We start from the raw sequence: 17,519 nt of genomic DNA, 5'->3' as shown, positions 1-17,519 counted from the left end.
ATTTAACATTTCTGTTGTGAAATTGATTTTTTATTGTTTCGGATTTAATGTTTTTTTGTATTCAGTACAAAATTTCTGTCAACTTACTATTAAAATATCTCGCATTAAGTTAACAGGAGTTAAGTTAAATTCTGTGTTCAAGACAGAAAAGTACGATTCAAAACAAAAATGCTAAATGTGAAACTAAATGTGGTGTGTATATATATATATATATATATATATATATATATATATATATATATATATATATATATATATATGTGTGTGTGTGTGTACATATATTTAGAAAGCGACTATTCACATGAAATTTTTTGTATAAATATAATTGCAAAGTTATGCACAAAGTATGACTTTGTTCACGCTGTACTTGAACAGGAAATACACTGAATGCAGAGATTATGAGTATATTCATGATTAAATTCATTAGAATAAAACCACTTGTATTTATGGTGGACAAATCTCTTTTTTTTATATAGCAGGTGAAACACTAAAATAAAGACATGCAAACTAAAAACTCTTAAAGCAGTAAATGTAAATATTTTGTCAATGAAAAAAGGAAGGAACAACAAATATTCAAGAGGGAATGTGACCCCAGAGAAAGAGGATGTTTTTTTCTGAAACACCACAAAGCATTAAAGCAGCAAAAGTGGTAAACCGAAAAAAGGGAAAGAAAGAACCCTCATGCAGCATCTCCGTGAATTCTATAACACGTTTGCTGGATTTCTATCAGAAAATAACCGAGCCCGGGTCCCCAGCAGCCCTGCTGTCCCGCTATGATCACTCGAGTCCCGCCCAGATCCCAGGTAAAGATCTGAGTGGTGAAAATGTCAAAATCACCTGTTGTCACTCTGTGATTATACTGAGCTGAACGGTGTCACAGTGCTAACAGAGTTTACAGTCCCATTCATTTAACTGCAGCTAGCGGTTAGCCGCTAAGCTAGCGTCAGCTTTCACTCAGAACTTACTTGATTTTGCTGCTCCTACAGTCAGATGAAGTTGGTTGTTGTTGAATCTATGTGAGTAATCCTTATACCCACATGTTCTGCCAACTGAAAACCATTTGTTGTTGACGATCTCTAAATTTTTATGCCAGAAATAAAAACACCCGCAAACTGCAACTCGCGCTTTTAAGGGGAGGCAGGACTATGTTTTTTCTGCAATTTGATTGGTTGGACTGTCACATCAATCAAACGTGGCCCTAATTTGATTGGATGTTGGGCTGACACCACAGACGGATGTAAACAAAGACAGACAGAGACCGCAGTGCGCGGCTTTTTCTCGATATACTGTATAATCCGAGGATTTGGGGAAAAATAGCAAGTCTTTCCGAGTCAGAGGGCTGAAGTCCGAGTCAAGTCACAAGTTATGTATATCAAAGTCCGAGTCAAGTCATGAGTCAGAGGTAGGAAAGTCCAAGTCGGGTCTAAAGTCGTCAAATTCATGACTTGAGACTGACTCGAGTCCAAGTCATGTGACTCGAGTCCCCACCTCTGGAAATTACCCATCCCTAAATGTGGGTTCAGTGTCTCCCCAAAGACATTGGGTAGGCAAGACGGGAACTGAAGCTGCCATTGTCCGGTCAACTGCTCTACTTCTGAAACACAGCTACCAAAATATTATATTAACAAAAAGGACCAGATTTGACAGGCTGTTGTTGTTCACTTTTCGGTGTATCCATCCGGAGATCCCACAGTGAGTCAGCTTTCACCGATCTGCACACTTAGTTTGGCAGATATTTTAACGACAGATGCTCATCTTGACACAACCCTTTATTTTGTTTGGACTGGGAGCGGCACACGGAGACCCAGACTCGTGCCCCCCCTGTGGCTACGTAGTTAAGCAGTAGTGTGAAGGCTCTTGCCTAAGGACCCACACTGGAGTAAGCTGCTTAATATAAATTTCTTAATTAACTAGTTTTCTTAGTGGCAAGAAAACTCCCCTTTTAGATCAGTAAATTACCTTGGAGTACAATAATCCTCAGTAGTCTGCTCCTGATTAGGTTTGCAAGAAGAAGTTTTGGATAGTTTGTTTCAGTTGTCAAGGGTGAAAGCTCATATGAACAATTGTGCAGACCAAACAAGAGCACCCGATCTGCTTAAAACAGAGGTTTCAAACTCAATCTCACAGGGGGCCAAAATCCAAAACACACCTTAGGTCGCGGACTGAACAAGATAAACATTTACTGAAACATTTATATAAAACTAAAACTTTTAAACTTTAAAAATGCAACTTTTTAACATAAACATGAATAATAAAAAGGCAGGAATATTATTCCAGAATAATTCAACTTAAACCTTAAATAACTTTCAATAGTTTACTCTCCATAAAAATATATTTTGTCAAAATTATAATACAAGTTAGAAATAAACAAAAGTTAACATTGGGCCATTAATAACAATAAAATAAAATGATCCAGAGGACAGGATCCGGCCCCCGGGCCTCGACTTTGACACATGTGCCCCAAAAATCTTTAAAATTAGTGATGACGAAAGCCTCTAACATCCAAAGAAACCGTCCTTCTTCCCCTGAATGTCCCCCTGGTCTTCTGTTTGTTCTTCCACCTGCTCGCTCCACTGTGTTGCAGTGGGGGGCTTGCCACCCTGGGATTCATCGGACCTTGACCTTACTGCGAGCACTTCTGGTGCCCCTCCATGGCCTCAGACATACGGGAGTTTGTCCAGGCCTGCTCCGCCTTTGCTCATGGAAAGGCCTCCCACCATGCACCAGCGGGACTCCTGCGACCGCTTCCTGTACCGCATCGGCCCTGGTCCCATACTGCGGTGGACTTTGTTACAAGCCTCCCACCCTCCGAAGGTGACACTACTGTTCTGACCATAGCCGATCGTTTTTCCAAGTCCGTCCATTTTGTACCTCTCTCCAAGCTTCCATCTGCCTTTAAGACTGCCAACCTGCTTGTGTAGCAATTGTTCAGGTCACATAGGCTGCCCCAGGACATTGTTTCGGACTGTGGAACCTACTTCATTTCCAGCGTGTGGAATGCTTTCTGCCGGGCAATCGGGGCCACAGCGAGCCTCTCCTTGGGATACCACCCCCAGACCAACGGACAAACTGAGCGTGCTAACCAAGACCTTAAGGCGCTTTTGCGCTGCCCGGCGGGCGGTCTCTCTACGCGGTTCCATGACGGCTGTTGGGGGGTCCGGGCTGCGGCTGCTGCGCCGGCGAGGGGTCTTGGCGTACGGATGGCTGGGCGCTTTCCCCCTTTGTGTATTCCATCATCATCCACCTCAGCAAAACATAAACACTCACCTGAGCACAGGTGTCAGCTCACCTTTACAGTAATAGTTTGTGTGACAGAATGAAAGGCTTTATTTATGTCGATTTGTATGATGAAGTGTGTGAGCTGCAGTTACAGTTGTATTGTGTACATTATGACTAGTTTAAATGTGGAGACTATTTTACCCAACAGGTGTGTGTGGAGACAGGCCCCGCCCATTCTACTTTGCCATTTAGGCCTGGATGTTTTATGATGTTACTATCTTCTTCTTTCTCTTTTTATCTAAAAAAAAACTCAATATAAATAAAGTTTAGCATGAAATACAACAGATGTTTATACTCAATAAATCCCTGTTGTGACAGTAAAATCTGCCCAACACTAGAAGCTCTCAGCCCACATCTGTTGGCTCAGCTGTTGGACAGGACAAGTTAAAAAGGAAAAAAAAAAAAAAAAAGATACCTTAGGGATGCTCACATGAGGGAGAGAACCTATCCCACGACAAATAAGAGATTTACCAAGGCTGTTACAGAAGAATTAGCTTATCTAACTCTACAACTACATGTTTAAATAGAGTAGCAGATGGGCTTCATCTGGCTGTCGGACAGCTGAGGATGTGAGATGTGCCAGAGGCAAGGTCTACTGCCAAGAACAGACGAGCCACCTGGAATCCCTCCCCCACCGAGACGCAGAACAAGCTAGTGTCGAGGTCCACTGCCAGAAACAGGAGCACCGACGAGCCTCCTGGAAACTGAAGTCTCTCCTACTCTCCCAGGAGGGGAGTGGGAAAGAAGTAACAACATATGAATCACACTGCACCATCAGAGGCATGCAGAACTAATTAAAAAATAAATAATAAAGAATAGAGGAGAAGAAAAGTAGATAAAAATAGAGAGAACCCAAATGTACCATACTTTCCCCAGCTTCTAACTTCTAGCAGCATTTTACGTTAAAATCTAGAGAATCTACATTTTTTTTGCAAATCAAGCATATATTGGAGAAGGGTATGAATTATAATAATTATTTCCCCAAATTTCAAAACAGTATGGTTCAATATGTTAATTATCCTCTGATTACTAGCTAGCCTGGCAGAACGCCTGTCCAAAGAGGAATGTTTTAAGGCTAGTTTTGAAGGTAGAAACTGTGCTGGCCTCTCTGACATGAGCTGGGAGCTTATTCCATAGAACAGGGGCTTGATGGCTGAAGGTTCTACCTCCAACTGTACTTTTAGAAATTCTAGGAACTACAAGCAGTCCAGCATTTTGTGAACGAAGTGTTCTGACTGGTTGGTAAGGAACTATGAGATCTCTAATATAGGATGGGGCCACACCATTCAGAGCCTTATAGGTTAACAGGAGGATTTTGAACTTGATCCTGGATTCAACTGGTAGCCAGTGGAGAGAAGCTAACACCGGAGTGATGTGTTCTCTTCTACTAGTTCCTGCTAACAATCGTGCTGCTGCATTCTGGACAAGCTGAAAACTTTTTAAAGAACTTTTCGGGCATGCTATTAGTAAAGAGTTACAGTAATCCAGTCTAGATGTAACAAATGCATGGATGAGTTTTTCAGCGTCACTTTTAGATAACATATTCCTGATCCTAGCTATATTGCGTAGGTGAAAAAATGCAGTTTTACAAGCTTGAGATATGTGAGCCTTAAATGATAAATCCTGGTCAAATAAAACCCCTAAGTTTCTGACTGAAGAATTGGAGGCAACATTTACACCATCCAGGGAGACTATCTGATCTGAGAGAGCATCTCTCAGGTGTTTAGGACCCAGTATCATGACCTCAGTTTTTTCTGGGTTCAGGAGGAGGTAATTAATTGTCATCCAGGTCTTAATGTCTCTGATGCATGAATTCAGTTTCTCTAGGTGGTCATTCTGGTCAGGTTTAATGGATAAATACAACTGTGTATCATCTGCATAACAGTGAAAGTTAATGCTATGTTTCCTGATTATGTTTCCTAAGGGCAGCATGTAAAGCGTGAACAGAATGGGCCCTAGAACTGAGCCCTGAGGGACTCCGTAGCTAACTCTAGTACAATGAGAGGACTGTCCATTTACATTAACAAACTGGTATCTATCAGATAAATAGGATTCAAACCACTGGAGGGCAGATCCCCTGATCCCTATGTCATGCTCTAGTCTCTGGAGTAAGATGCTGTGGTCAATAGTATCAAAGGCTGCGCTGAGGTCTAACAGGACCAGAATAGAGATTAGTCCCTTTCAGAAGCCAATAGCAAGTCATTAGTAACTCTGACCAGTGCAGTTTCAGTGCTATGGTGAGGTCTGAACCCTGACCGAAAATCTTCAAAGTGACTGTTGTCCTGTAGGTGGCACTGCAGCTGCTTTACTACAACTCTTTCTAGAATTTTAGATATGAATGGAAGATTAGATATTGGTCTATAGTTGGCTAGAATCTCAGGATCCAGGCTGGGTTTCTTCAAAAGAGGTTTAACAACCGCATATTTAAAAGACTGAGGCACATAACCAGTCTCTAGAGAGGTATTTATTATAGTTAATATGGATTCACTAATAAGGGGGAAGATTTCTTTAAAACGTTTAGTGGGGATTGGGTCTAAGAGACAAGTGGAGGTTTTAGAAGACGTAATAACTGATGCTATTTCTAAAAAGAAATCTTGGATTATTTACATTCTCTGCTATTAAAGCTGAATAGTATTGGGTTCTGACTTTGCACAGAGATTTTTTTTTATAATTTAGGAAGCAATATTTCCAAGCATTCAGAGCAGGGATGTCCAACCTTTTTGAAACTGATGACTGCTACATGGGAACTGAGTCATATGAAGGGCTACAATTTAGAAATAACAAATTTGCTTAGTTTGCCTTTAGTTTTACACAACTAATAATGAATAAATGAATAATGAATAATGATACTCCTCGATGTGAAGACACTGATTTCTCACCATAATTATCAACAATGACAACAAGCAAGAAAAGAAATAACAATATTCAACACTTTATTCATCTCAGTAATTGTTAAATTTTCAGATAATCACTTACATGTTATTGGAAAAATGTCCCATTTTCATGATGTTGTACCATGTTTATCAATTATGTAATGTTCAAGAAAAATCAACTTACATGTTTTTGGACAAATCTTGTCACATTTTGAACTAATGACCAAATCTGCAACATATTTAACACAATTAATGATCTTTGAACTGGAGTAGGTCTGAGGTCACCTAAACTTGAACATATTTTTAAGACATTTTAATTTTTAAATCTATGTAAATTCAAGTGTAATTAAAAAAAATAGCAAAAGAATAAAATTTTATTTTATATGCAGCTCGCAAGTGAGTTCGCAAGTGAGGGCGCCCGGTTGAGAGTGCTTTGAGCTGCAGTGCAGCCGTTATCTCTCTAACTTACAGGCTATTTGTTTTAGGGAACGTGTTTCAGCGTTAAACCACGGTGCTACTCGGTTTTGTCTAACAGGCTTGAGTTTCAGAGGGGCAACAACATCGAGTGTTCCCCTGAGGGCTGGCATGGCATCATTAACAAACTGATCATTTTTCATGGGACTTAAAGTACTCTGGGAGTATTTGCATGTTTGGCGGCAGAGTCGTGTGCTGCAGTTTCTGGTGGACTGGGATGGTTGTGGTCCTGAGGAGCGTTCTTGGGTGCCCTGCTCTTTTATAGTGGATCTTGCTCTTATTGATGACTTCGGCAGATGGGTTGCTCCTGGTCGTCCGCCGGGCGACGTGCTATGGGGGGTAAGGCAAGGCAAGGCAAGGCAAGTTTATTTGTATAGCACATTTCATGTACAGAGACAATTCAAAGTAAGGGTAAAGGTGTGTTACTGTTATGGGTGGCGTGGGGCAGGAGGTGTGGCTTTCTCTACCTGGTGGCCTTGCACACCTGCTTCCCATCTTTAATTTCTGCACCGTTAAAAGCCTCTCCCTGGCTCCTCCAGCCTGCCAGGTTATTTCCTTTCAGTTCAGTCCCTTCCTGGTTCCAGTAAAGCTTTCGTCAGCCTAGCTCCATGCCACTGCTGTCAGTCTGCTTCCTTTTGTTATTTTTTGTAATTGTGAAGCTAATAAACCTTCAATAATTATCCACCTCATCTGACTCTGCTCTAGGATCTGTCTTATCACCCTGACACGTTGCTCCTGCAGAGACAAAGCTTATTAAATCAGTGAGCAAAAAAAATCACGAGTTCAAATTCCTATTTTATTATTGCAGTAATGCTGCAGTGATACAGAAAAATTAAAAAAGATTGTGACTTCAGTGTCTCTTTAAGCTTTTACACAACTGCATTTTAGTCTCATATAACCCTTGTGCTATCCAAGGCATGTTTACATTAAAAGTGGGGCCATGTGGACCCCACGAGACAGCACGCTAAACTTTTTTTTCAAGGATTTTTTTTATCTTCACTGGTGTCCAGGTCTGACATAAAATCCTTTCCACTTTTCCCCACCTTTGTCATGGGAGGGATCACTCATCAAAATGAGGGTCGGGTCATCTGGACCCCATAAGAGAGCACGAGGGTTGAGTTTTTTTGTTGTTTGATGCTTTTTTAAACATGAGTTTACACACTGTACTGGTTATTAAAATAACAGATGATTAAGATTTTGTTGATTTTGTTAAGGGAGTGGGCTATAAAATATTTATGAATCCTATTAAGTTCATATTAAATAAAGCTTCCAAAAGGTCTGGGGGAAACTGGGAGAAATAACTTATTCTGAGTCAGGGCTCTGCCATTGCTAAAGATTACAACAACATGTCATGATAGAATCTGAATAAATGACCCTGGATACTTTATGGATTTTATCTGCTACAGCTGTTGTACAAAAGTAATTATCCCTGCCAGGATTTATATCCATATTTTTAACATGAATTATTCGTTGGTGTTTCCACAACATCAGTTTCATATATTGCGTTTCTTATCCTAAATTTACCTTGGGCCTGAAGGTTCACAACTCAACACATTAAGCTCACACATTAACTTGAATGAATGAATTAAATTGTTTATTTCAACTAATGAGGTTATAATACATGAAATAACATATCACATAATGAATCACAAGTTGATCACTTGAAAGGGAGTGGAAGGAAGCAAACTTATATAATTCCATCCCGGCTCGACCATACCATTTTGTCTACATGAATTATTAACATCTGCTTCAGGACTTAATATAAATATTTATACCCTACAATCATAAATTTAAGTTATTAAGAATCATTAAGATCACTGATGTAATCAAGCTGCAAACATCCCCAGACAAGTCATTTATATTAATCAGTACCAAAAAATCATCAAGATTAGTCAATTTAAAACATTGTGTGCAGATTGTATTAATCAAATAGTAATAATAAAAAATTAATACGTGGAAGAGAAGAAAAAAAATCAAGCATATGTGAATCAGTTTAGAAACAAGTTTAAGGCCACGTAATCGTTCTTCGTTGTTATGACTACAGACTGTAAGTTATGATATCAAGGGAATTGTGCTCAAGTTCTGTAGCTCAACTGAGAATCAGGTCAAAGTTCACATTCAGCGGTTTCTTGAGTTCACATTTCACACTTATTTTGCTTCAATTAAAGATTCAAATATGCGTAATCCCACAAGTTCTCAAAGTCTTTAATGGTTTTTATTTCCAGAGGCTTCGTCTGATCCGGTGGTCCGAATGTTTTGACATCCTGGAGTTCTGCACCCAAGTTCCCTGGATCTGTTTTCTCTTTCGTAGCAGTCTCGTGTGCTTTGCCAGATCAGCATCATATTTCGACAGGTGATCATTAAGATGAGCAGCCGAACCTTCAGGTGTTTCTTTGTAACATTAAAGAGCCAATGTTCAGCTCCCCGTCAGAGAGCTGCATCTTTACTGTCAGTGACATCATAGAAAATATTCAAAACATTAAAATGCTTTTAAACTCTTTTTGTTATGATTTCATATAAAAAATATTCTCTTTTAAAGATAACACCTGTGTTTTTTTCTTTTTAAAATAATGTAATAAGATGTCCAGTAAAAAAAGACGTTTAGATGAGTCAAAAACTAGATTTTGGTCACTAAGGTTGTGACTTCAATTTGGAGCATTAAACCATATGTAGCCAAATCGGTTTGAAGGCTGTTACTACCAAAGGTGTTCTGTTGAATGATTGTATTGTTTTTCTTTATTAGATGCTTAAGCTAGTAGTATCTCACAAACACCTGCTGCATTGTTCCATAAACAATTTTAGTGCTTCTATTAAGTAGAACTTTGCCTTCAAGCAAATTTTCATAGGAAATGTGAAAATAAAATGATTTTTGATAAAAACATTCTTTTGTTTGTAACCTTTGTTAAAGAAAGTAAAAGGATGGAGAAAAAAAATTATTAAAATCCAAAATCGAATTTGGAATGAAAAAATTGGAGATTCGATTTGTTTGTCCATATTGTCCAGCTCTACATTCTTAATGTCTGAATTTTTTTCGAAGCAGTCTTCCTAGTGATATGGGTGCTACAATTTGCTCAAGTCTATAGCTTGTTGTCCTCTCTTTTCAAAAAGTTTAATTTGTTGATCAGAGTAGATCAAGCAGTGACAGCATTCTGTACTGACAGGGAATGGTGGTAATGTGCCTGTATTCAACATTAATCTAGAGAAAATGCAGAGAAAAAATTAAAATACACAGTATTAATGTAAAACAAGTTTAAAAGCTTGATAATATTTAAGAATGATGACCAGTGGGCCTAATTTTAGCTAAAATATGTGTTCCAAAAATTGTTTATGCTATTTTTTTGTTTTTTATTTACTTATTTTTTGCAAATTATAGTTCATGTTTACATTGTAATCTTCCCCACTTCATAATTATTTCAGGTTATTTTTAGTCATACTCTAATTTCACAAGCATTTACTGCATTACTAAGAATTACAAAAAAATGATGTACTAAACAAATCATGTTTACCTGATTTACTTCAAAGATTGTTGTCCTGGAAGTCTTTTATCACTGGAGTATCACGGATCACTTTTTATCTGCTATTTGAGAATGTCTTTTCCATTTTCTTCTTCACCATCCCTCTGTTGTTCCTTTCCTTGTTGTCTGAAATGACATGGTATCATTAACAACAGAAAAAAAGCATATTTTTTATTTTTAAAAAATCCCAATTTCCTTTTTGGTATTTTTAATCTAACATTTGTTGTGTGATCACTTCTATTTTAGCCATAAAATGGTCATCTTTCAACTGTCTAGAGAAACACAAATGCATGATTTCAATTTTAACTAATAGAACCATTTCGCAGTGACGTCAGACAAAATGGCTACAGGGCCGGAAATAGAAACTTTACTTCCGGTGGTCGCATTTAGAACGGTAATGCTGATAGCTGAACGCTGTTTGACACAATTTTACGTTAATAATAAAAGGTAACCTTACCACTTATAACAGAAAAATGTACAATAATTATTTTATAAATGTCCTGATGAACTGTATTTTCATTTCCTCTCTCAGATCGTTCTCAAATCAAAATACAAATGTTTGATATCCTCCAGTATCGGATTTCTTGTTGAAAATACCGACCTTTTATTTGAACATATTATTCTACCGCGTTCTATTTTGGCTGACGTTACTTCCACGTACTTTAAGTGCAATTGAGCATAAAAGCTGATAGAAATCCATGCTGTCCACATTCAATACCTTCAGTAAAGACGCACATCGCTGCATGTCTGCACTGATTTTAATACTTCCCAGGATAAATTTACATGTTTTATGAGATATTTTAGGGAATAATTGTAAAAACGGGAATTATTTGGTTCAGTCAAAATGTTCAGATCAGCTATCGAGCCACATAGTTTCAGCTTTCAAAATAAGAGCAGCCAGGTAAAAAAATCATCTCTGGGTGAACATATTTTATAACATTATTTGCAAATACGTCCCTTTCATATTTTTAGCACCATCTTCCAATTAATTTGATCATTTTTACCTTTATTTTCCTGCAGATCAGACACAGTTCTGATCAAAAACAAAGAGGAGTGATGTTAGAACCACGGCTGAGCTAACAGTAGAAAACATTACAACAGGAATAAGTTTGACTTTAATGTCAGACACGTTGGAATTGTCTGACTTTAGATCTGTTTACAACGATTATGTGAGAATGGAAAATTTAGTAAACTTTTAACTGATCAGAAAAGATCTTCTGCAGCTCCACGTCTCATAGCTAAAGCAAATACTAGTGTTAGCATTAGCACAGATTAAAAGAATAATATCATAACTCTCTTCATAATAAAACAAACAGGATTCAATTAAGTACCTGTAACCTTTGTCTGACTTTAACCGGGTTGTCAGAGAGAAATAATCCACAGCTGGTTTAATATCATCCAGAGGAATTTGAAGAAACAGCTGAGCTGCTGTTCTGACTGCAGACAGGATTACTGACATTTGTACTTTGATTTATGAATGATCTAAGAGGAGGAAACAAATACAACCAGGTAGGACATTAATACAATAAATATTGTACAAATGTCAGTTACAATTGGTTAGATTACCTTTTATTATTTATGTAAAATTTCCTCAAAAGTGTTCAGCCGTTCAGCTTTGCCGTTCTAAACAGTAGGAGCCGGAAGCAACTCTGCACTTTCCGGCGACGTCACGTGAAAAGGGTCTATTTCTAAGACATTTTTTCAAACTGTCAGTACTGAAGGAAGACAAAGCCTGGTAACTTCACCATGGATAGACACATTTAACCTAGCATGTTAAAAAAAAACAAGCAAACAAAAAAAACATGTGTGATGACACAGGAACAGGGACACAGGGACAGCAGTCTAGACTTCCCTCTCCCCGGTCACTTCCTCCAGCTCCTCTGGGGGGACCACCGAGGTGTTCCCAGGCAAGCCGAGAGACATAGTCTCTCCAGCACGTCCTGGATCTTCCCCGAGGCCTCCGCCCAGTGGGACATGCCTGGAACACCTCCCCAGGGGCGCGTCCAGGAGGCATCCAGACCAGATCAATGAGGAGCCACTTCCTCTTGATGTGGAGGAAGAGCAGCTCTACTCCAAACTCTCTCCAGTGACTGATCTTCTCACTCTATCTCTAAGGGAGCGCCCAACAACCCTCTGGAGTTTGCTCATTTCAGCCGCTTGTAGTCGGGATCTTGTTCTTTAGGTTATGACAGAGCTCAAGCCATAGGTGAGTATTGGAACAGAGACTGACTGGTGCTTCCTGGCTCAGCTCTCTCTTCACTACCGCTGACCGGTTCAGCGACCACATAACGGCGGACGCTGCTCCAACCCGACTGTCAATCACACGCTCCGATCTTCCCTCACTCGTGAACAAGACCCCAAGATACTTGACAATGACTGAAGAGATCTTTAGACACCAGGTTTTGTCAACAAGATTTGGTTTAAAACAGAAATGTCCATGTTTGATGACAGTCTGAACACAGACCAAAAGCAAGGTTTAGGACTCAATCCAGACCAAATTAAGCGAACTTGTTCCAGACCAACAGAATGTTCCAGTCTGAATACTCCCTCTGGGACAGGAGCACCCCACTCACCCAGAGAGGCCAAACTTCCCTTGAGTGAACCGCCAGCCTAACGTGGTGGAGGGGTTTGAGTGATCCCAGGAGCTACAGTATGTGTTCTGGGGCTTTGTACCTGCTCCCATGAGCAACAGGTCCTGGGTGATGAGCCAGACAAAGAGCGGTTCAAATCCCCTTCATGAGTACAACAAAAAAAGATTTTGCTATGGGTTTGGTTATTGCAGGTGAGTGCCTGGTGACCAGGGCTCCTCCCAAGGGCCCCCCGGTCCTGTCCAGCCCAAAGACATGAGATCACCACATCAGTCCTGAAGGAGAGTTCAACAGGGATGGTGCAATGTAAATTGGGTGCCAGTCGATAAGGCTGCAACGAGTATCCAGATACTCAGATACTCGCGATCTGCTCCCAAAAATTCATGTACAAATATTTGCGACGTCCAAGATCGCTGATTTGCAATCTTTATAAATGTACTAGAGTGCAGTAAAATATTATCTTGGGTCGATGTATTTTTTGCTCTGAAATGCAGAATAATGTTGGATTTTAAGTTTATGAGCTGAATCAAAACCAAAAGAGCAGCGCTTCTGTCACCAGAAGTACACAGATCTTCCTGTCGATGAAGCTTCCTGTTTTCAAAGTAAAACTTGAGAGAGCTTGTTTTTGTTCAAAAACTGAGACTGAAGTTTCACCCTCTGACAGAACTTCTGAAAAAAAATAATTTGCTTTAACACAGGAGCTTTAGCTCTAGTGTTTTAATTCTTTTGGTTACAGTAACTCTTTTACAGTTGACGCAATTAACGTAACTCCAGCAGATTCTGAAGCGCAGAAACGCAGCCTCACGCAGCTCTACACAGCTGAAGTGTGGATGTAATCAATGTGAATCAGCTCACTCTGCCGCGGAAAAAACAACTTTTTTCATACGGGCTCTGCACCAATATGTAACGCTTAGAACGTAAAATGTTAAAGAACTTTGAGGATGGAAAAACTGTGGAGAACATTTTCCGGTTTTGTAGATAAAAGATCAAAAACAACAATGATTTTTATTACTTTTTATGTTGTTCATGTTATTTCTGAACTTAACCAGAAGGTTGACAAAAAAAAACTTGTCTAAAATGACAAACACCATTTCTTTCTTTTTAAATATTTGTGTTTTATCAGTTTTGTTGATTCTGATTTCCTTTTCTACATAAGTTTATAAAAAATTGTAATTTAATACAAATAATTCTAATTTTCATCCATCCAGTAAAAGGACATACACATAGTAACAAACATTATATTAAAAAGTAAGAATCGTTGTTCGATTCGTGAATCGAATCAGATCCCCTAAGCAACAATCCGCAGCCCTACCAGTCGAAGGCGGGTGCCTCAGTGGCCCAAACCCCAATCATGGAAATTGGCTTTCAGGAGTAGTGATAATTACTTGTAAAAGTCTTTTAGGAGTAGTGACGCGGCACATCCCAGAAGAAATTAACCAATCCGAATAACAATAGAAGACACAAGATCCAATCAGCACAGCAACAGAAATCAGCACCACACACGCAGCAACACACAGTTTGAGGACCCTTCAAAAATGCAAATGTTTATTTCTTTGGTTGTCTTATCCTATTTTGTGAATTAGAAATTTTCCCTGCCCTGAGACTGACTAGCAACCTATTCAGGGTGGATCGGCCTTTGGCCAACAGTGGCTGGGATAGGCTCCAGCAACGTTCTGCTCTTGTAAATGTCAAAAGGTTGCAGTTTACAAGGTCTCACAACTTGAAAAGGAAAGTTCTTGATATTTAACCAAAAGTACAGGATGTGTAAAGACATCAGCTGCACTGTGCCCACACAACCATCCAAAAAGAACAGTTTTATCCAAACCAGGGGTTTGGATATTTCTTTTCTGATGCTAATGGTGAAGACGGTTTTATCTAACCTTGTTTTTGTCCTTTTTTAAGCAAACTTTTAGGTTTATGTCTAAATGGTTAAGACTTCACACATTTGGAGTTTCAAAAGTCCCATAAAAACACAACAGACAAGCAACAGAAAATTTGCAGCAATGTATAAAATGTACTTCTAACTCACAAAAAATCTTTATTGTAATGTTGGCTAATTTTATTTTTATCGACATGCAGGACATTTTATCCCATGTGTTGAAATGATTAAAAAAATCTAATAAAGCCAGAGACTTAAAAACCAAACACACAGATTAACTCAACCTCATACTAGGTGGTATTTCACACCAAAATACTTCACACACCTGAACAACTTTCCCTTTGACAGCCCAAATGAATTTACCCTCTCTGTTTGAGGCAGAACAACAGACTACTAATGCAGATAAACATAGAGAAGCATTTAAAGTTCACTTAAAAATGTAGACAGCTGGAACACATTTTTCAAATCTAAATCAAAATTTTAAAGTATTGCAGAGTTATTATTTTCTTCTGATCACTAACAATAAAGAAACCAATTTCAAGTTGAAGCTGAATTATTGGCAAAAAATGAACATACTTCAATTTTTTTAAATTAAATTTCTAGGTGAACCCATATCACAAAGAGCCAAATCAGTATGAAGCAAACAGAAATAATAATAATAATAATAATAAAACTTAATATTTGGAAGCAGAAAAGCATATTAGACAAACCCTGTGAATTAGATTAATGTTGGGAGTTTTGCTCACGCACTTCCTTCCATTTGAAATTGTTGTTTTATTCAAAGATACCGTGCAACCCCTTAGAGGTCTCTGAAATTTTAGAATCTCCAAAGTTCATGGGTCATTTGTGGTGCTTTCTGGGTTTTACACAGTTGTACTGTTTAGGTTTTATTTGAGAAAAGAAGGCAACAAATAAATACCTAAAGTGATTCACGGAGGAGGTTCTTTCATTGATTTGCTTTGCATTAAATGCAAAAACCACTAAAGTTGTGCATTTTTTCTAATTCTTTCCAGTTACTGATGGACACTCACAATTAGAAAACAGTCTTCATTTGGGTTTATCGTGTGCTACAATTCAAATGAACTCCAAAAATGAAACTTCAGCTTTATTGTAATGGCTGTCTTTACAGTTATGTATATATTTCTATATTCTGAGATGCAGGGATGTGGCTGCCAGGTGATGATGCAGTCGACGTGTAAATGTTTATTAATTTCTTAATGATTCCACCCTGACAGGAAAGCTTGTTCACATTAAATTCTGTCAGTTACAAGCCACTGCGTCGTTAACAGAGAACACCTGCCACCGTTTACGGCAACTGGGAATCATAAAGCATTGCCGTTTTTTTCTAATGCTTTGTGTATGGTGTTCACATAAAACATTAAAGATGTAATAGAATACCCCACAAGGATGTAAAAACCAAGCACATGCATTCAAAAGGGAAAAGAAAAATGAAGACGCTGACAGCTTTAAGCCCGAGTCTTAAATTAATAGCCTTTCATGCAGGCAAAGGCCAAATACAAAAAACAGCCCAGTCAGTTGCTACGCAAAGTGATTTTCAATGAACACAATACTAACCTCAAATCTCCACACAGGCCCACAACAGAGCACTGCAACTCTTCCTGGGTTCTAGTCCGTTCTTTTGTAAACATAACCAAAACTAAACAGAACAGAGAACACAAACAGAAAGCAGATTTTGTTTCCCACTGACGTTGGTGGAAATTGCTGTGCAATCAAAGGCCAACAGGGTCTCAGATGGAACGGAGGACTTGCTCAAACTAACTCTGACCCCGAAGGGGAGCTTCCCTAAATTCAAGGGACACCCCACCCTCTCCAGATCCTCCACCCGCCGTCTAAACCAGGAATGTAGAGGAGTTTACATCTTTAATTAGCTTTACCTCAATGTGCTCATGGGCAGATGTCAATAACTGCATTTATTTATTTTCAGGTATTTTTTGGAAATCCTTCAACTCTTACTGGTTTTAATCTAAATTAAGCAAAAGTTGAGAAGGAGGCTGCCAAAGATTACATTTATGTAATACACAGTAAGACTCCCCGTCTATTACTCCACACTCATGACGCAGCCTTTGATTCTAAAACAAACCATGCACCCAGGCCTACGAAATAAAATTGTTTCTTCAGTTAAAATAAAAAATGTAAAAAGCTACAATTATAGTGTAGCTTAATTATAGTGGGCATTTAATTGTTGCACTGTCACAGCAAGCTATCTCTAAATGTTTGATTTAAGAGGGTCCAGTTTCCTTTAGAGCATATGTACACTAGAGTACTGTAACTCATTAGAGTTATGATACATTGAGAGTGTCACTAAGGGTTCACTAAAACATGTCATGCCAGGTTATAGCAATACTGATGAGAGTGGATATTTGGCATTGCAAACTCAATGAAATTACAGTTGTTCAAGGGAGAAATGTTGTTTTTAGAGTTTTTTGCTGCAAAATTGAATTGTTTCTTTAGTTAAAAAAAATATTAAAGTATATCTTTCCTGCAAATAGTAATGTGGTGATGTTAAAGCAGGGGCGGCCGTGGTGCAGCGGTAGGGCGGTCAAGTCCTGATCGGAAGTGAGCGGTTTCGACTCCCACCTATGTCGAAGTGTCCTTGGGCAAGACACCTAACCCTGAATTGCCTCTGGTGGGAGGTTGGCGCCAGTGTTCAGCAGCGGAGCCCCCACGAAGGAAGGTAGAAAGCGCTATACAAGTATACACCATTTACCATTTACGACTTTATATTTGTCTTAATTTGCCCAAAGTGATCAGTTTGTAATAAGGCCTTAAGTGAAAAACAATTCTTTTATCTGGGAAAGTGGAGGTACCACAAAAGCAACCAGGTCTGTTAACTTTCACTGACAACATGCTTTAACCTGCTGCTTATGAGAACTATGACTAAAAACATTAG

The sequence above is a fragment of the Oryzias melastigma genome, unplaced genomic scaffold, assembly GCF_002922805.2.
Source record: "Oryzias melastigma strain HK-1 unplaced genomic scaffold, ASM292280v2 sc00259, whole genome shotgun sequence".
Lineage (NCBI taxonomy): Eukaryota > Metazoa > Chordata > Actinopteri > Beloniformes > Adrianichthyidae > Oryzias > Oryzias melastigma.
The sequence above is the reverse complement of the archived record's forward strand: the minus strand, read 5'-3'. Positions refer to the sequence as shown.